Raw genomic sequence first — 21,711 nt, forward strand, 5'->3', positions numbered from 1 at the left:
CTTTTTAAAAATTGATGTGACACCTGGCTGTAACATGCAGGAGGAAGAAGGGAAGTTTTAATCCAATAACATCCATTCAACACATACTTGTTCAACAGGAGCACATCAGGTGACGTGGTGAAGGTGGCTACACAAAACAGTTGCCATGACAACAACATCAACTACAAACAGAGAGACAGGGTCCATGCTGGTCACTCACACACCCACAGAGATGCCACCTTGGGGGAGCTGTTCCTGAAATGAGTGATTCTTGGTAAAGTTCTGAATGAAACAAGGTGTGTCATTTTCCATCAATTTCCAAGACACTAATGCTCAGGGAAACTCAGCAACAAAGCTCTGCCAAACCCCTCTGTGCATGCATGTCCACCACACACCCGGGCTGCAGGCTCAAGTCCTACTAATAGCTCTGGACCCTCCTGTTTGAGTGTCCAAGGGAAACTGTTTGTGTCCTGTTTTTGATGGTTCTGTTTGAGCGTCTAAAGAGGCGGGGGCAAGTCTCCCGGGCTGGGGCCTGGCTCATTCCGGTGACAGCCCACGAAATCTCCCCAGGTGAGCCAGGGGCACCATTGGCTTAAACCTTGTGCTCCCAGGCAGACACCTGTCCTCCTCCAGGAAGACCCCAGGCTGGAGGAGGAGGCCCAACCTTCACTCCAACCCTGGGCCTTGGGGTGTGCTGAGCGGGTGAACTCTGGTGATGACTTTTTGGTCTTTACCAAGGTTGCACCTGGGATTCCCAGGTGGCACTAGTGGTAAAGAACCCACCTGCCAATGCAGGAGACGTAAGAGAGAGAGTTTTGATCCCTGGGTTGGGAAGATCCAAGGAAATAGCAACCTGCTCCCGTATTCTTGCCTGGGAAATTCCATGGACAGAGGAGCCTGGTGGGCTACAGTTCATGGGGTCACAAAGAGTCAGACATGGCTGAGGCAATGTAGCACAGTACAAGGCTACAAATGCAGGTATTTATCCTTTGCCCAACAGTTGAGGGTTAAGAGGATGTTCTCTGGATAGCTCATATGGACACAGTGTGTGAGAGCTAGATTCAGGGCAGAGCTCTGGCACCCACTAAGGGCCTGGGTGGAGATGCTGTGGTCAGTTGGCAGTACAGCTCCAGGCATGTGTAAAAAAGCATGAGCATGTCTAGACTGGTCCTCCCTGGACCACCTGGCTGGTCTCTGGAGCATAAATCAATTCAGAAGATGCAAAATCATGCCACGATTAAGCACTGGAGCTCTAAATCCAGTCATGGAGTGAACTCGAACACCGCCACCCCATCTGTTCACAACCTTCTCGGACCATCAGTCGGTGGAGTTCACCTGGTGAGGCCCCGACCCCAGTTCTTCAGTCAGTCACTCATCTAGGAGCCATGGTGGAGGTGTTTTGTAGGTTAACATCCATAGCAGGTGACAGTCCTAGATGGCCTAGGTGGGCCTGGTGCCATCAGTGGAAGGACGTGCAGAGCAGGGCTGGGGCTCCCTGGTGAAGAGGGAATTCTGCCTGTGGACACCAGCTTCAGTCCATGCACAGGAGTTCAAGCCCTTCCTGACTACCTGCCCCATTGGTGGGCCAGACCTGTGCTGCCAGCCCCACAACCACTGCCACCAACGCCTTGCCATAAATCTCCCAATACACACCTCCCCTGGGGCTTCCCAGGTGGCTCCACTGGGAAAGAATCTGCCTGCCAAGCAGGAAATGTGGGTTCAATCCCTAGGTCGGGAACATCCCCTGGAGGAAGAAATGGCAACCCACTCCAGTATTCTTGCCTGGGAAATCCCAAGGACAGAGGAAACTGGTGGGCTATAGTCCATGAATTTGCAGAGTCAGACATGACTGAGCAAGTAAACACCACCACCACCTCCCCTGGAGCTGGGTTTCTATGTCACAGGCACAGCCTCCTTCTCCATAAACAAAGATGACAATATCGTGGGGAAAGCTCTCTCGAGTTACCTCCACTGACCTAACCTGGATTAACCGACGCTCCCAGTCCTTCTGGAAAAGCATACCCCACTGAGCACACGTGACTGGCACCCCAGGCCCCGTGTCAGCAAGCAGGTCCCTGTCAGGAACACAGGTCCCGTGTTCCCAAATCTATGCGAACCAGGTGAACATGTATCTGTAATTAGGTGATTTAATCAGAATTTATGTACATTGATTTAAACGATTCAATATGGATGGAAAAAGAAAACATTCTTTCTAGGAGAACTGAGTTGGCTGCCTTGGAGTCGGTAAAGGTGAGATGCTGAAACACGGCCATGCAGGCGTGTGGAAGAGGAAGCTGTAAATGGTGGGGCTTCCACCTCGGGAAGGACTCAGCTTCCGTGAGTCTAACTCTCACTCCTAGACAATGCATCACACAAGAAAGAAGACATACAGATGGCTAACAAACACATGAAAAGATGCTCAACATCACTCATTATCAGAGAAATGCAAATCAAAACCACTATGAGGTACCATTTCACACTAGTCAGAATGGCTGCGATCCAAAAGTCTACAAGTAATAAATGCTGGAGAGGGTGTGGAGAAAAGGGAACCCTCTTACACTGTTGGTGGGAATGCAAACTAGTATAGCCACTATGGAGAACAGTGTGGAGATTCCTTAAAAAACTGGAAATAGAACTGCCTTATGATCCAGCAATCCCACTGCTGGGCATACACACTGAGGAAACCAGAAGGGAAAGAGACACGTGTACCCCAGGGTTCATCGCAGCACTGTTTATAATAGCCAGGACATGGAAGCAACCTAGATGCCCATCAGCAGATGAATGGATAAGAAAGCTGTGGTACATATACACAATGGAGTATTACTCAGCCATTAAAAAGAATACAGTTGAATCAGTTCTAATGAGGTGGATGAAACTGGAGCCTATTATATAGAGTGAAGTAAGCCAGAAGGAAAAACACCAATACAGTATACTAACGCATATATATGGAATTTAGAAAGATGGTAACAATAACGCTGTGTACGAGACAGCAGAGACACTGATGTATAGAACAGTCTTATGGACTCTGTGGGAGAGGGAGAGGGTGGGAAGATTTGGGAGAATGGCATTGAAACACGTAAAATATCATGTATGAAACGAGATGCCAGTCCAGGTTCGATGCACAATCCTGGATGCTTGGGGCTGGTGCACTGGGACGACCCAGAGGGATGGTGTGGGGAGTGGGAGGGGGAGGGAGGAGGGAGGAGGGTTCAGGATGGGGAGCACGTGTATACCTGTGGTGGATTCATTTTGATATTTGGCAAAACTAATACAATTATGTAAAGTTTAAAAATAAAATAAAATTTAAAAAAAAAACACAGAAAAAAAAAAAGAAAGAACACTAATTGTAGAGGCTTCTGCAATGAGAAGTCTTTGATTCCACCTCAAAAGACAGCAGAATAAATGCACATCTGTATGCCTTAGGTCACATTGATCATTCCTTCCTTTAGCCACCTTTGGGGTTTATCACCAGTGCTGCGTACAGAGGACAGGGCTCTGCTCCCCTCCCTCATGGGTCTGTGGTCTCTTCTCAGCGATGCTCGGCCCCCGTATGGGGAGGGTGTCCACTGAGCACAGGGGGTGAGACTCGCCTCCGGGTGGTTCCAAACAGCCCCTGGACACTGGCAGCCTCTGATGGGGTGGGAGTGAGACGCGCTATTTAAGATCTATCACGAGTGTTGATCCCTTATTCAGTTTTGGGAAATTAAAGTAATACACAATGCTTCCCGCTGCTGCCTCCAGCATGAGGATCACTTGGTCTCAGGTCCACACATTTATGGAGCCCCTGCTGGAACCAGGTCCTGCCCCTCCCCATCCTCCAACACTGTATTTCCTGCCCTCCCCCCATCTTCCCTTCCCTTCCCTTCCACCTTCCTGGGGCAGCTCTCCTGGGTGGTGAGTAGTGGAAGGCCACCCCCTTGCATCCCTCTCTTCATCTCCGCAACTGGGGTATCCTGAACATCCTGCTACTTCCCCAGGGCCCTGAACACCAGGCTCCTCCTTGGCCAAGACCTTAACCATGCGCTGGGGCTGCATCTCTTGGTTCCTACCCCAACCCAGCAGGTCAGGGAGTGGAAGTCAGGTTAGTACAGTGCCCCAGGCCCAGGGCGGAGGCTCAGCAAGACTGCAGTGAACAAGCAAATATCAGGTGAGGAAACAGCAGGGCAAAGAGACACACAAACTCCACAAAACTGCCCTTGGTTTAAAAAAAGGAAAGGGCATCACCCCACACGCCAAATAGTCTCAACAGGAGATAGAACCGCCCAAGCACTGCTAAGAAGCCATGGCCTCACCAGCCTGGGGAGAGAGGAGATTAGGATCTCCCGGGGGTGAATGGGAGGCAACACGGGACCTCGCAGGCCACTTCCTGTGTCTCCCTCATGCTGCAGGGACCACTCTCTCTCTTGCTTGACCTCCCTCCCCATGCCACGTCCTGAGCGTGGCTCCTGCATCTCTCCCATTCCCTCCTCCATCTTGAGCGTTATGTGCCAAGGTGGGTACACCGAGGCTGCCCAGAAAGTATCTCTCCTTGAGCTTCAATGTCATTTAGGGGTTACCAATGAGAAGGTTCCCCCATGGCTCAGACGGTAAAGAATCTGCCTGCAGTGCGGGAGACCTGGGTTCGATCCCTGGGCCGGGAAGAGTCCCTGGAGAATGGACTGGCAATATGCTTGCCTGGAGAATCCCTGGCAGGCTACAGTCCATGGGGGTCACAGAGCCGGACACAAGGGAGTGACTTCCACTATCAACACCACCAGTGAGGAAGGGACACTGGTGTCTGACCCCGTCATCCCAGGGGCCCCTCAGAGTCTGCACCCCCAGCCCCAGCTTCCTGCCACCTCTGAAATCCCTGGGCCCAGCACTGCACAATGGGGAACACAAGGCACCTAGAAATGCCGACTACAGGGGCTCCAAGGGACTCCCCAGCTTGTGACCTCACAGATGCAGGGTTTTCACTCACTCGTCCATCTGTTTGCTCCCCCACTTCCCTACTTCGTTCAGTCTCTCTCACAACAAAATTAGCTTGGACACCAACAATAGCAGAGACCTCTAGTTACCTACACAGTCTTCATTCTCCCCTCTTATGTACACAGTATCAGAAAGCCGATTCTACTCAAGGAAGCCTCTTTTCCAATTTAAGCATAGCCATATGAGAGAGGTTCTGACGAAGAAGCCGTAGGGAGAAGTGTGCCAAAAAGCCTCTAAAGAGAGTCCTTTTGAAGAGCTGACTCAGCTGGGATCTATGTACCTTTGAGAGTTGAATGTGATGTCTGGCGCTCCTGAAGCCATCCTGGACCATACAGCGTTAAGTGTCAGTGTGAGCATAACTGGGCAGGAAGACAGAGGGAAGCCTGGATCATCAGTGACTATGGAACAAACATGCCAGCCTGTCTGTCTACAACCATTGCACGAAGCAGGGTGCCTCCAGACCCAGTGTCCAGAACCAGCCTGACTGGGTCAAATCTCAGCTATAGGACATACTAGCTATATGTCTTTGAACATCTTACCTAACCTCTCTGAACCACCATTTCCTAAGCTATGAAAGACAGCTAACAATAGCATTTACATCTTAGGCTTCAGCGAATGCAGGCAGAACAGTCTCTAGCATACAACCCACATTTAATAAATGTTAACATAGCTACCCCCCTTCATGGATCACTGCCTTGTCATGGCAAAGGGGCTTGTGTAACTCAATGAAGCTATAAGCCATGCTATGCAGGGCCACCCAAGACAGACACGCCATAGAGAAGAGTTTTGACAAAACATGGTCTACTAGAGGAGGGAATGGCAAACCACTGCAGTATTCCCGCTGCAACAACCCCATGACTATGAATAGTATGAAAAGGCAAAAAGACACAACACCAGAAGATGAGCTCCCACCCTCCCCAGTCAGAAGGTGTTCAATATGCTACTGGGGAAGAGCTCAGGGCAATTACCAATAGCTCCAGAAAGAATGAAGTGGCTGAGCCAAAGCAGAAACAATGCTCAGTTGTGGATGTGTCTGGTGGTGAAAGTAAGGTCTGATGCTGTAAAGCAAAATTTGCACAGGAACCTGGAATGTTAGGTCTATGAATCAAGGTAAATTGGATGCAATCAAGCAGGAGAAGGCAAGAGTGAACATTGACATCTTCATAGGAATCAGTGAACTAAAATGGACGGCAATTGGTGAATTTAATTTAAATGACCATTTATCTACTGCTGGGCAAGAATCCCTGACAAGAAATGGAGCTGCCTTCAGAGTCAACAAAAGAGTCCAAAATGTATTGTTTGGGTACAATGTCAAACGACAGAATAATCTCGGTTTGTTTCTAAGGCACACCATCCAACATCACAGTAATCCAAGTCTATGCCCCAACCATTGATGCTGAAGAAGCTGAAGTTGAACAGTTCTTTGAAGACCTACAAGACCTTCTAGAACTAATACCAAGAAAAGATGTCCTTTTCATCACAGGGGATTGGAATGCAAAAGGTGAAAAGTCAAGAGATATTCAGAATAAGAAGCAAGTTTGGCCTTGGAGTATAAAATGAAGTAGGCAAAGGCTAATAGAGTTTTGCCAAGAAAATGCACTGGTCATAGCAAACACTCTTTTCTAATAACACAAGCAACAACTCTACACATTAACATCACCAAGTGATCAACACAAAAATCAGACTGATTATATTCTTTGCAGTCAAAGATGAAGAAGCTCTATATAGTCAGCAAAAACAATACCTGCCGCTCACTATGGCTCAGATCATCAGCTCCTTATTGCAAAATTCAGGTTTAAATTGCAGAAAGTAGAGAAAACCATTAGGCCATTCAGGTATGACCTAAATCAAATCTTTTATGATTATACAGTGGAGGTGCCGAATAAATTCAAGGGATTAGATCTGGTTGACAACTTGCCTGAAGAACTATGGACGGAGGTTTGTAACACTGCATAGGAGGTGGTGACCAAAACCATTCCAAAGAAAAAGAAATGCAAGAAGGAAAAGTGGTTGTCTGAGGAGACTTCACACATAGCTGAGGAAAGAAGAAAAGCAAAAATCAAGGGAGAAAGGGAAAGATATACCCAACTGAATGCAGAGTTCCAGAGACTAGCAAGGAGAGATAAGAAATCTTTCTTCAATGAACAATGCAAAGAAGTAGAAGAAAATAAAAGAATGGAAAAACTAGAGATCTCTTCAAGAAAATTGGAGATATCATGGGAACAAATCATGCAAGGATGGGCATGATAAAGGACAGAAATGGTAAGGACCTAACAGAAGCAGAACAGATTAAGATGAGATGACAAGAATACACAGAACTATACAAAAAAAAAAAAGTCATAATGAGCCAGATAACCACGATGTGGTCACTCGCCTAGAGCCAGATGTCCTGAAGTGTAAAGTCAAGTGGGCCTTAGGAAGCATTATCACAAACAAAGCTAGTGGTGGTGATGGAATTCCAGCGTAGCTATTTAAAATCCTAAAAGATAATGTTGTTAAAGTGTTGCATTCACTATGTCAGCAAATTGTGAAAACTCAGCAGTGGTCACAGGACTGGAAAAAGTTTTCATCCAATCCCAAAGAATGACAATGTCAAAGAATGTTCAAACTACCTTACACTTGTGCTCATTTCGCATGCTATAAGGTTATGCTCAAAATCCTTTAAGGTAGGCTTCAGCAATACATGAACCAAGAATTTCCCAATGTTAAGAGCTGGGTTTAGAAAAGGGAGAGGAAGCAGAGATCTAATTGTCAGGATTCGTTGGATCACAGAGAAAGCAAGATAATTTTTTTAAAAATCTACTTCTGCTTCATTGACTATGTTAAAGCCTTTGACTGTGTAAATCACAATAAAATGTGGAAAATTCTTAAAAAAATGGAAAGAGCAGACCGCTTTACCTGTCTTCTGAGAAATCTGTATGTGGGTCAAGAAGCAACAATTAGAACCTTACATGGAACAATGGACTGGTTTAAAATTGGGAAAGGAGTAAGACAAGGCTATATATTGTCACCCTGTTTATTTAACTTTTACGTAGAGTACATCATGTGACATGCCAGGGTGGATGAATCACAAGCTGGAATCAAAACTGCTGGGAGAAATATCAACAACCTCAGATATGCAGGTGATACCACTCTAATGACAGAGAGTGAAGAGGAACTAAAGAGCCACTGATGAAGGTGAAAGAGGACAGTGAAAAAGCTGGCTTAAAACTCAACATTCAAAAAGCTAAGATCATGGCATCCAGTCCCTTCACTTCCTGACAAATAGAAGAGGAAAAAGTAGAAGCGGTGACAGATTTGGTTTTCTTGGGCTCCAAAATCACTGCCAATGTTGACTGCAGCCATGAAATTAAAAGACACTTGCTCCTTGGAAGGAAAGCTTTGACAAATCAAGACAGCTTAGGATGTGAGAGTTGGACCATAAAGAAGGCTGAATGCCGAAAAATTGATGCTGGAGAAGATCTTGAGAGTTCTTTGGACTGCAAGGAGATCAAACCAGTCAATCCTAAAGGAAATCAACCCTGAATATTCATTGGAAGGACTGATGCTGAAGCTCCAATACTTTGGTCACCTGATGCAAAGAGCTGGCTCATTGGAAAATACCCTGATGCTGGGAAAGATTGAGGGCAGAGGGAAAAGGGGGGGTGACAGAGAATAAGATGGTTGGATAGTATCACTGACTCAATGAACGTGAATGTGAGCAAACTCCGGGAGATAGTGAAGGACAAGGAAGCCTGGCGTGTTGCAGTCTATGAGGTCACAAAGAGTCTGACATGACTTAGTAACCAAACAACCACCAAGCTACCACCGCACTATTACTACTGGGACTATAACTTGTGCAGGATAAGCTCAGACTCTGGGTAAAGCAGGCAAGCATCACCACCCATTTCATAGGCTCAGACAGATGGAGTGATTACCCTGGGCTCCCTCAGTCTGCACCTCCCAGCCACGTGAGCTCTCAACCACCAGACCACCTGCGCCCCTGGGTATGGATCATGTTTTATTGATGCTGAAGGGAGACTGGTATTGCTTTGCATTTCCTTATAAAACATGCTGTACTTTCCTTGACAGACTCCCAAGCAACTGAGGAAAACCAAGAGCAGCTGACGCCATGGGAAGTCTCAAAGGCCACGAGCTGATGAGAACGAGGGGGCCTGAGCCCCACCTGCAGGGGGCCTGGGGCCCTGGATGCTGCTCTTCCTTCCCTGCAAAGGAGTAGAGGAAAACAAAAGAAAGGGAAAGACTAGAGATCTCTTCAGGAAAACTGGAGATACAACGGGAATACATAATGCAAGGATGGGCATGTTAAACGACAGAAACTGTAAGGAGCTAACAGAAGCAGAACAGATTAGGAAGAGATGGCAAGAATACACAGAACTATACAAAAAAAAAGCCATAATGAGCCAGACAACATGGTTATCTGGACACCATGTGCTCTACCCCAAGTCCAATTTGTACGCATATATCCTCGGAGGCTTAGATTTTGTTAAACCTTTCCTGATTTGGAAGTGCTATTTTCTATTGCTTAGCTACTTCCAGTGAAAAGCAGAACACGTGAGACCCAGGCTTCACAGCCACTGCTCTGCCTGCATTGTCCTGGCCTCGCCCACCTCCCAGACCTTGTGGGACCACCGCATCTCTCCCTCCAGAGTCGGGAGGGGGAGGTCTCGTCTTACCCTCCCCCCCCAACATCCCATAGGGCCCATTCTCAGCCCTGCCCTACGAGTCCTTTCTGTATTTTTGCAACAAATCGTTGCAGGTGCCTAGTTAACCCCAGCATTCCTCTTGACCTTGGAGGCTACATCATATTCACACGGGCTTCTTGCCACAGCAATGGAGCAGGGAGGTGGCACCAAGCTAGGGGCCGGGATGGTTTATCTGGGTAGAACAGGCCTCTGTGTCCCCTGAGGTTTCTAAACAGAGGGAGACTAAGAGCCCCGAGAATATGCCCAGAGTGCCTGGAGGGCTGGGGAAGTAAGTCTGGTAAATTTGCTTCTCCACACAAAAAAAGAAGAGAAACTGCTAATACAAAGGTCTTTGCTCCTGGGATCTCAAAATCCTCTTCGGAGGGTTGTAGAGACCTGGACCCTGTACCTCTCAGGGTGGCTGATAACTTGAGATCACCACCCCAACCAGTTACTGTACTGGGTGCACCCTGAGCTGGACTGGCAGGGTCTGAGGGGTCCTCGCCCCTCCCTCAGCCTTCCACCACTTCAGGCCCCATTTCTCTCCAAGTAAGAGTCAGCGTGAAGCTCAGATGTGGGCTTCAATTCTGGAAGTGGGGTACCTGGACCTCAAGGAGACCGAGAGCCACTGTTTCCTAAGTGCTTCCCATGTGTCAAAGACGGACAATGAAGATGCTGATGGTGATGATAGAGATGTAGATGAAGATGTTGCTAAAGATGGTGGGAAAGAAGATGAAGAAGAAGATAACAACAAAAATGATGAAGACATATGATGTAGAAAGAGAAGAAAAAGATGGATAAGACACTGATGAAAATGATGGTGGTGTCATGAAGATGGACAAGGTGACGGACGAGGTGATGAAGATGGTGAAGAGGATCAAGACAGTGATGGTGATGAAGATGCTGAGGAAGAGAATAAAGTTAGTGAAGAACAGGATGGTGACACTGATCATGATAATGGGCCTTCATACAAGCATATCCCTCAACCCTTGTGACAGTAACTGAGAAATTACCAAGTGCCCACATGGCCCAGGTACTGTTCTAAGGATTGGAGATAAGGCTCAGGGGTGAGGGGCTCCTTTGGGTGATGAAAACGTTCTAAAATTGCTAGTGGTGATGGACACACAACTCACGGATATACGAGGACCACTCAACTGTGCACTTTGAAAGGGTGGATTGTACGGTATGGAAATTACATTTCACACTGTTAAAAGAAATTCCCTACTTCCATATTTATTTGTTTTATTCTCTGGTGCTTCCTCCCTACCACACAGAAGTCCAGACATTTTACGTATCCCGTCTCTCTGCATCCTTTCTGCAGCCCTAAGAGATAGGCTTTGTTGTAATCATTCCAATTTTACAGAAGAGAACAATGAGGCACACACCAGAGAGGTCACCTGCCTGTAGTCACACAGCCAGAAAACAGCAGAGCCAAGACAGGAAGCAAGACATCCTGCCCAGAGTCCATGCTCTCCCCACCACACAAAGACACTTCCTCTGACCAGGATGAGAGCCAAGGGGGTCGCACACAAGGTCTTCCAGGTCAGCCCCTTCGCCCACCAGGTGCAACGATAAGACCCGTCGGGGCTGCACGGGACGCTGGTGCACACCAGCTCTCGATGCTTCTACTGCTGACCATCAGTCCCCTCTTCTCCTCTATTGTCTGAAAAGCCCTTTAGAAGTTGTCCCTCCGGCCGTTTCAGAGCCAGGGCAGACACATGTCCTGTCCTGTGTCTGCCCTGGAATGCTGAGTCCAGCCCTCTGAGGCTCTGGCCGTGCAGTCGAGCTGGGCTGGGAGAACACCCTGTGCCTTCCTTGCGGATGGCGGCTCATTAACCAGCAGCCTCCTTCAACAGCGGCCTCTCCTGACTCAGTCCAGCTGGGCCCCCAGTGGCAGTCCCAGCCTGGCTGCAAGATTCCACCTCCCAAAGTCAGGGAGCCCAGGCCTGGCCCCTCCTCAGCAACATGAGGAAGGACTCAGCTGCCCTTGTCCCATTGCATCCAAGCAGAAACACCTGCCCCAGTGTACCAACCGAAATCCCCAAATTACTCAGCATCACCTGGTGGCTGGAGGCCTGCAGGCTGATGGAACAGAGGAATGTGGGTTTCAAGTTCCCTCACTTCCTTTGGATTACATTTAATGCTGCCCAGTTCCCATAGATGGACGGGACCTATTAAACCCAACACACCTGTTCTGTCCCCAGGGGTCCCTCTCAGGAAAACAGCCGGCCACTTGCTGTGCCTCTGTTGTGCTGCATGTTTGGAGGGAACACCCTGTGGTAGGAAACGCACCCACGATCAAAGGAACCTCACAACCCGGAAAATGTGCTGGTGCTTCAGTGACCCTGATCTTGAGCTGGTGCTGCTGGTAACTTGCATCCCGAGTTCAACACCGCCAGGGAGGTGCCTCCACATGGTCCTCCCACTCCTGCTCATGGCTTGGACCCCCAGGAAGAGTGCCAGGGATGCGTGTCCAAACATGGATACAGAGCCTCCCTCCTGCACCTGCCTGCCTTCTTCCTGTCTTCCCTCCCCCAGCGCAGAGCATCAACTCCATCCTGTTGGGGCCACCTCCTCCAGCCCTCACCCACATCCTGCTCCCTGTCCTGTCCCGGCTCTCAGTCCATCCCTCTCCAGTCCCATTGTCATGTGCTGACATTCCTCTCCTCAGCTCTTACAGACCAGTCACGTGGCCGCTTTAGGCCCCCTGCTGACCCCCTACATGTAGGCAGAGGGGTCCTCGGATATGCCCTCACCCTGCCACACCCCTGCTTGCAACCCCTCTGGGACCCTCACTGCTTCTCAGGAAAGGCCAGATGTCTCTGGCCACTGTTTGCACCAATTTATGGAGTGGCTGCTCAATGGATGAGGGACCATCAAGTGAGAACAGACAGGATCCTGGCATTCTAGTAGGGAGCCAGACCCAAACTGGCAAATGAAGGAATAAAGGGTAACTTCAGACAGCAGTTATTGCAGGGAAGAAAACAGTGGGATGATGGGATGGAGAGAAAGGCTATGAGGCCATGACCCTGGGGAGGATGGGGGTGGGGGCATCAAGGGAGGGTCCTTCTGGGAGGGACCAGAGGTGGTTGTGTGTGGACCAGGAGCAAGAGGGCGCCCACCCCTTGGTCCTGCTGAGCCCTTCAGCTTCCCCCACCCTGCCCACCCCAGCTCCTCACAACCACACCACATTCTCCAAGAGGCAATGCGGATTCAGGCTGCGGTACCCTCTTGCAGCTGCTCTCTGCCTGGGACATCCTTGCACGCCAGCCCACCATGTGGACTGACACGTATCAAGACCATGCTCCTCATTACCCACTCTTCAAAGCCTCACCCCAACTCTGCCTCCCTCCTGCCAGCTTAATCTCTTCCTCCTAGACCCTCGCTTCCGTGGCTGATTCATATGTCTATTTTGTACGTATCTGATTAGATATGATGGTTCCTGATGCGCCTCTGCACCCCGGCACCCAGCCCCTACGCTTTGCAGGGACCCGAGGTTTGTGACGGGGTTTGTGCTCCCCGGAGACATGCAAGGGCGTGGAAGCGATGCCGTGGGAGAAACAGGCCTGCTCTGCTGCAGTCTCAACCAGATTCCCCGTTAAGTCATCACAACATCCCCTTACATCACAGTGAGTGTGCGTACACCGTGGGGTAGGAGGCAAATCTACAAGGTACTGAAGTGTGGTGCTAACAGCTGTCATTACACGAGCCGGGGGTGGTTGCACCGGGCCCTCAGGAGCTGCACCCTCAGTGATGCTACGGCAGGTGTACATGGCCCCACATGGCAGAGAACAAGAAGGAAGGTTCTAGAGTTGCTGACGCTGAAGCAGACAAAAGACCAGAGGAGGATGTGGACCTTATCCGCTTGTTAGTTCTGATGCACCAGAAAGGGATGCTCCCTGGAGTGGCTGCTACTGCTAAGTCGCTTCAGTCGTGTCCGAATCTGTGTGATCCCATAGACGGCAGTCCACCAGGCTCCCCCATCCCTGGGATTCTCCAGGCAAGAACACTGGAGTGGGTTGCCATTTCCTTCTCCACTGCATGAAAGTGAAAAGTGAAAGTGAAGTTGCTCAGTCGTGTCTGACTCTTCACAACCCCATGGACTGCAGCCTACCAGGCTCCTCCATCCATGGGATTTTCTAGGCAAAAGTACTGGAGTGGGGTGCCATTGCCCTGGAGTGGAGTGTTTGGTTAAAATATGCGACTTGCCATCCTGGCTGTTCACCCGCTTGGCTGTTTTTGAGTCACATGCCTGCCAGTGGTGGGTGGCATGTAAACCACCACCCTCTAGGATGGGGTGTTTTTAGTTCATTATCAGTATTTATGCTAGCAAAATATAATGTAAAAATATTTTAAAATATTTAAAAACTTTCCAGTCACTTTAATTGGGGATGAAAGTTTCTTTGTTATTATAAATTTTTCACATCTCTAGTTACTAGTGAAGCTGAATTATCTTCATATGTTTATTTAGAAATTTTGCTCCCTCCTTCCCAAACCATGAATTCCAGGCTATTTCCCAGTGATCTACGGAGTTCTGCTAACAACTGGTCTTCATTCATGAATGATGAAATCATCTCACTCACTGCATTTTCCCTCCTCTTTTCTCATTTCTGGAAATGATGTTGTTGTTTTAGTTGCTTAGTCGTGTGGAACTCTTTGGCGACCCCATGTACTGCAGCCTGCCAGGCTCCTCTGTCCATGGGATTTTTTCAGGCAAGAATACTGGAGTGGGCTGCCATTTCCTCCTCCAGGGGATCTTCCTGATGCAGGGAGATCCAGATCCCACGTCTCCTTCATTGGCAGGCAGATTCTTTACCACTGAGCCAGCAGGGAAACCCTCTAGAAATGCTGTTCTTATGAATAACACATAAAAAGAAGTAAGCACTGTATGTAGTTCTATATTAAAAGTAAAGATTTTGACAGCAAGAGGGAAAAGGTGCCCGTCTGTCCCTTACACACTAGACCACTATTACAAATGAAAATTTAAACACTAGCAGAAGAATGGAAAACCCTCTGCCACGATGCTAGTGGCAAAATCTCGTGTATGCTATTTTGTGTATACACAAAAATATGTATTTTTAGTTATACTTTTATATTTAAAGTTGAGAACTGGATTTGAAATCATGTATAGAAAAATATACTTTCTGAAGATAAAATTAAGAGTTGAGGAAATTAAAGTAACACTGAGAAAAAAAACAACAAAGCAATCCCACTCCTGGGCGCATACCTGAAGGAAACCATAATTCCAAGAGAGGCATGCACCCCAATGTTTACTGCAGCTCTATTTACAACAGCCAGGCCATGGAAGCAACTTAAATGCCCATCAACAGAAGAATGGATAAAGAATCTGTGGCACATATATGCAATGGAATATTACTCAGCCATAAAGAAGAACGAAACCGTGCTTTTGCAGAGTCACAGATGGACTTAGAGACTGGCATACAGAGTGAAGTAAGTCAAAGAGAAAAACAAATATCATATATTTAATACATATATGTGGAATCTAGAAAAATGGTACAGATGAACCTATTTGCAAAGTAGAAAGAGACACACAAATGTAAAGGCAAATGTATGGACACCAAGGTGGGAAAGAGAGGGGCAGGGTGAATTGGGAAATTGGGATTAACATTATATAGCACTATGTATAAAATAGGTACTAACGAGAACCTACTGTATAGCATGGAGACCTCTACTTAATGTTCTGTGGTGAACTAAATGGGAAAGAAACCCCAAAAAGAAGGGATACATATACACATATGCACACACACACTCTCAGCTGATTCACTGCTATGCAGCAGAAAATACAACATTGTAAAGCAACTATACTCTAATAAAACAAATTTTTAAAGGAATACAACCAGAGCACATCTGGAGAACTACAACAGATGGGAAAGAGAGGTAAGAAAAGAAAATTCAAACTGAAACAGAGATGCTCCCCAGTAATCCTGTCTCACTCCTGGCTCCTCACTCTCTCCACAGCCTCAGCCTCAGGTGGGCATCGGCTTTGCATGAATGCTTTAGAAAAACTTCAAGTTCTATACTTTAGAAATTACTGGCAATTATCCAAAATCTCCAATGTTAAGTCAAATGACAGGAGTCTATTTTAATACCTATTTGGTTTCTGGTAACCATGACAAAAATGTAAATAGGTGAGTTAGACATAGTATGATCAATAAATGTGAGACTCCTTCCTTCCAAAAAAAAGTTGATGAAATTAAGACAAAGGCCATACAAGAGAAGGTTAAACATAGACACACAACCCAAATGATATAAGGCAGTTAGTTGCACACTTGGCTCCGAGCTTCCTGGTAGCCAGGACAAAAAGGGAAACACGATTATCTACAAACATGCATGCTCCTTAAAAAACCAATGTAATAAGTGTGGCTTATTTTGGTCCCAAGGTCTCCGAGAACAGTCTCCCAAGGGTCCTGAGGGAGGGAATACGGCTCAGCGCAAGACAGAAGCGAGACTCAAGGGAAGGGCTCTGTTCAGGAGATCTGGGGTGGGGCCTCGGAATCAGCACTTTCACAAAACTCCCTAGTGACCTAGATGGACGCTCTGATGTGGGGACTGGCGTGGATGGGATGACCGATGACCCCGCCCCCCATACTTCCTGCTGTATGAGCACAGGCAAGGGACTGCACTGTCCTGAGCCAGTTATCTTCATCCAAAAATAGGACTATTAACAATTCCTACCGTAGAGAGCTCTCACAAGGCTCCAAGGAGGTGATGTGTTTGAAACACTTGGCAGGAAGCTGGTACACAGAAGACACTAAATAAGTGTTAACAATGACCATCATTAATAACCATGCTTCTCTGTCCCCACTTATATGATGTCTGCATGGCTGGACTCAAGACACCCAGGAGGAGCTGGGCTCTTACCCAGCACTGCTGAAGAGGAAAATCAGCAAGTGTTTATCAATATCCGTTATTATACAATCCCCCGCCCTCTGCAAGGATGCCTCAACACTTCCCAAAGGAGCAGCTTCCTTTCCAGCAATTAAGTCTTTTTTTTCCTGCTAAGCCCAGAAAAAGTCAGGTTTCAATATTTTCAAAACCCTGTGTCCATAGAACTGAGACCCTGCTCTTTGCCCCAGGTTTCCTGGCACCTTTAGCAGAAACAAAGCCCCACGGCATGATTATCAGGGGTGCCAATCTCCACCACCATCCTTAAAAGCAACAAGCCGCCTCCTTAAGTTCTGCAGTTTTCAAAACAGGTGCGGGGGAGGGGAGCAGTAGCACAAAACACTTGTTTTCTGGGAACTTGTGTTTCCTGGAGGCCTGAGTGGTGGCAGTTTGTTCTGGAAACGGGAGAACAGGACATGCAGAGGAACCAGCTCGAGGAGCACTTAATGCCCACACAAACGTGCTAACTACCAGCTCCTGGAGGACATTACTGAGCATTCATCAGCTTCTCACAAGGCGGTCCTAGAGCAGAGGAGCCCCCAAGGGAGACTTAATAGAAGGTCATGCAGCATTCTGGAGGTTCCTGGCACCCCGCCCCCCAGCTCCAGGCAAATTGCACCATAAGGGCTTCCCTGGTGGCTCAGACAGTAAAGAATCTTCTACAATGCAGGAGACCTGGGTTTCATCCCTGGGTTGGGAAGATCCCCTGGAGGAGGGAGTGACAACCCACTCTAATATCCTTGCCTGGGAAATCCCACAGACAGAGGGACCTGATGGGCTACAGCCCATGGGGTTGCAAAGAGTCAAACACAACTGAGCAACTAACACTTTCATGGGGAACAAAAGCAAGGTCGTTAACAACTACACTAATACAACCTGAGTTCTACAGCAGCTCAGCACCCTGGCCTGGCCTCCACCCCTCCTAGATGACCACTAGTTAAGTGCATCCAGCCAGGACCATCAGCAGCAGCTCCACGCCCCTCCCCTCCCCACCAGGAACACACTTTCACCTGTCTGTAGAGGGACTATCCTAGACTCTTCCGAAGGTCCCAGGAGGAAGGTGCTGCTACGGTGTTGAATTTACAAACCGGGGGAGATTCGGAGAAGGCGGCGCTGACACAAGCCCACAGCACTGTGAGGGAAGCCTGGGATTTGAACCCTCCTGGCTGCCTTTCCCCAAAGCCCATGGTTGGCCCAGAGTCTCTCTCTGGATATTTTCACTAACCGTGCTGTTTCAGGGATAGGGGGCACATCTGCATCCCCTCCAGTGATCCCCACCTTAACACAGGCATGAAGCGTTTTGCACAGAGGCTCCAGGCCTGGCTGGAGGCCTGAATGTCCTGACGGAAGCCACACAAAATGAGAAAACCCAGAGACTCAGATAAGCCAGAGACCGCCTCTGAGAACCTGCTTCCCCTGCCACCCAGGCTGGGAGTTCTGAGGAACCTAGCCCACCTCCTCAGAGCTGTGTGACCCCGGGCAAGTTTCTAAACCTCTCTCATCAAGTCTTAGTTTTCTCATTTGTAAAATGGAGATGATGACGATCGGTTCCTACAAAGATTAAATGAAATGAGGGAAAGCAAGCAAAATTCACTGCACGGGCTCTGCACTTAGAGGCAAAGTTGTCATTTGATAATTTTGTAAACAAATGCTGAATTCTAGTGCTGGACACCTCAAGCTTATAACAACAACAATAGTAATAAAGAAAGCTGTCAGGCACCCTTATCACCAGCTCCTCTTAAACGGTGAGCACACAACTGTACTGAAGCAAGACCATAACTTCCAGAACTCGCCCACTGTGTGAGGCCCTGGAGCTTTGGGTCTGTGAGACGCTACAGATTCATTTACACACACAGTAAAGGTGGGCTGGGCTGCTGGACAGAAAGCGGGTGAGAACTACCACGGGGCTTCACTCCCCCAAGCTGACTCTGACTTCATATGCCGCCCCCCCTCCACAACAAGGAGCAGCACATAGAGTGGGGGAGACCAAGACCACTTCATCCAAAAACGCTCTAGGAGTGCCCAAAAGATGAAAGAGTCAGGGTCTGGAAATTTAAAAAAAATACACAAGACGAAAACACCAACTGCACTTCAGGATATGGTGAATGGCAGGTCGCCATGGCAACCAGAGGCTGAATTATTCAGCAAGTGAAGGCAGAAGAATCTCTGAAAGGAGGCAAAACAAAGACAAAGGATCCAATTAAACCACTTCTGTAGGGAAACAAACCAGGCAGCCGGGAGGGCTGTGTCTGCCCCCCGGGATGTGATTTCTCAGCCATGGCCCCTCCGTGTCTAATTCCAGGCTTGCTTTTCCATTTTTAAACATGGTGACAAACAGCCAAAGAGCTACTATGTTCTACTCAAGATTTAAAACAAGCTACAGACTCAGTGACTAATGGAGGAGGTCCAGTCCAGAGCCTGGGTTTGGGGTATCACTTAATCAGAGGGACTTCGAGGTCCCAGCACCCTACCTTTTCCCACCTCCTGTCTGCCCTAGGAGACAGGAGTGGAGTCCCCAGAGTTCTCTTAAGTCAAGCATCATCATGATCATTTTGTTTTCCTTGAATCACATGTACTTAAAATGCTTACTATTTTTTCTTTAATTTGCTTAATATCTCATTTTGAAGGAAAACTTGGTTTTGTTTGAGTGTGTGCGTGCTAAGTCATTTCAGTCGTGTCTGCCTCTTTGTGACCGTATGGACCATAGCCTGCCAGGCTCCTCAGTCCATGGGATTTTCTAGGCAAGAATTCTAGGGTGGGTTGCCATTTCTTCCTCCAGGGTCCATTTTTCGGACCCTGAGATCAAACCCGCATCTCTTAGTATATCCTGCATTGGCAGGCAGGTTCTTTATCACCTGCCCCATCTGGGAAGCCCCTGGTTTTGTTTAGCAAATAGAAAACCATTATCGACTGGCAAAGAAAACAACTGCAAAAGCAACGTGTGTAAAAATTTTTTTTTTTTTTTTTTACATCTGGACAGGGGAGGATGTTTTAAGACTGGGCAAAAATAGTGTGAACCATAAAGTACATCAGGGGCCGGGTGGGCTGTTGTTTATGTTTGTGCATAAACCTCCACTGGACCCCAGCCGCACTCACTCACCACACACAGGCCATGACTGAGTGAGTGTGACAACAGAGTTGTGTGGTCACAGTAGACACGGTAGGTCCCCGAGCAATACTCGTATCCAGCTCTTCATGGAGAACATCTGCTGACACCAGAAGTACATGATCGATCATCTGGTGACTTTAGAAATGAAGAGCTTTCACAAAGCAAAAGAAACATCAACAAAATGATGAGGCCGGCCCCAAAGAGGAAGAAGAGGTAGTAACATGTGCAGACCCAGAGAGGGCTGGGAGCTGCGATTTCCAGAGTAAACTCCTCAAGTCAGTAAGATAAAGAAAACTTCGGGTAATGGGCAGGAAAGGAACTGAAAAAGCTAATAAGCACTAAGAAAAAAAAAAAAAAATTTAATCTCGCTAGAAATGAGAGAGATGGAAAACCATGCCTCCTGTGATAGTGCATGGCATTATGAGACAGGCAGCCGGGACACAGAGCCTGATCGGCTGGCACATCCCTTCGGTCATGAGATACATGCAGCCGTGTTCCCAGCCCTCCCTCCTTCCCACCCACATGCACTCATTGAGCATCTGGTTGGTACCAAGCCCGAGAGTGGGTACCACCACACAGGAAGAGGTCTGAAGATGCTCTCAGGGGTGTGGGGCTCAGGGGACCTCTCTCCCTCATTTCCCACAGCTCTATCTGCAGCAACAACCACAGCACCGGCCTGCCCCTCATTCGAGTGAGATAAGCCTTTGTTGACTGACCAGACACAGAGACAAGTGCTTGGGGGTCTGACAGTCTCACTGCAATCAGGCTAGGAACATCCAACTTGGAGAGACTCCTTCAACCCATTAAAATCAGGGAATTCATTAAAGTCCCCCCTCTCCCCAGAGACTGATCCAGGTTGGCGGTGGGGGGCGGGGCTCGTCAATCAGTATTTTAAAAAGCTTCTCCACAGGGAGCCCTGTTCTGGGTTTGGGGCCACTGGTCACCATGGGCACCTCAACAGCCATCCACAGTGGACACCCTCGCCACACAGCTCACAGCCAACACAAAAGGAGGGGCTCCCAGGCCACACCAGCTACGGTGAGCACCGATTTGAAAAATGTTAGTTGCTCAGTCATGTCTGACTCTCTGCGACCCCACGGATGCTAGCCCACCAGGCTCCTCTGTCCATGGACTTCTCCAGGCAAGGATCCTGGAGTGGGTAGCCATTCCCTTCTCCGGGGGATCTTCCAGCGATTGAACTCAGGTCTCCCACATTCAGGCAGACTCTTTATCATCTGAGCCACCGGGAAACCCTGAGCACTGACTTACTGAGCACCCACTACATGCCCCAGGTCTGCAATGCACCATCCTTATGGGACCTCCCTGCAACCCACAATGACCTTGACAGCATCAGCACCCCACTTCATGAATGAGAAAAGCAAGACCTGGGGAGGTGAGTCCATTGGCCCAAGATCCCCAGCATATTAGCACAGAGCGGCGATTCAAACTGGGACTATGTGATTCCAGGCCCTCAGGACCCCAGCCGGGGACTCCACAGCCTGCAGAAATGTGACCCCACTGCTCCTTCTCTGTGAGCCCACAGCTGGTGTCATCCCCATTTCACAGGCGAGAAAACTGAGACCCAGAGAAATGCAATATCTGGGTGCTGGGCTTTATCCACTTACACTCACTGCCCTCGGCCCTGAAAAAGCGGAAGTAAAGGCATTCAGAGGGTGACACACTGGGCCCAAGCCCCCAGCAGGATGGGGAACAAGGGCCCATCTGCCTGCAGTGAGGAGGCGTAAGCCTCAGGCAGAGGGACGACCTGGAGGGGAAGCCCAGGGAGACCTTCGGGGGAGTGGTCCTAGACGGGGTGGCAGTGGCACCGTCCCCAGGGGATGTGTGGTTGTCACAGTGGTGGGGGGTGGGGGGGCGGGCTGTGAGCATCTCCAGGGCAGAGGCCAGGGATGCTGCTAAATGTCCCACGGTGCATAGGACACCAGAGACACCCGGCCAAAACACTGGGACCCCTGAGCTCGGGAGCCCCTGCTTTAGAGCCCCGCTTCTCCGAGGGTGCCACAGACCAGCAGACCCCACCCCGTCCCCCCAGAGCTTGTCCAAACC

General features: G+C 48.7%; 1 protein-coding gene across 3 annotated transcripts in view; it reads right to left on the bottom strand.

Annotated features, from left to right (window-relative positions):
- PHACTR3 (phosphatase and actin regulator 3) overlaps nucleotides 1-21,711 on the bottom strand; it is a 205,944-nt gene that overhangs the window by 16,586 nt on the left and 167,647 nt on the right. The gene's annotated exons all lie outside the window — the stretch shown is intronic.

This window comes from Bos mutus, chromosome 13 (assembly GCF_027580195.1).
Source record: "Bos mutus isolate GX-2022 chromosome 13, NWIPB_WYAK_1.1, whole genome shotgun sequence".
Classification (NCBI taxonomy): Eukaryota; Metazoa; Chordata; class Mammalia; order Artiodactyla; family Bovidae; genus Bos; species Bos mutus.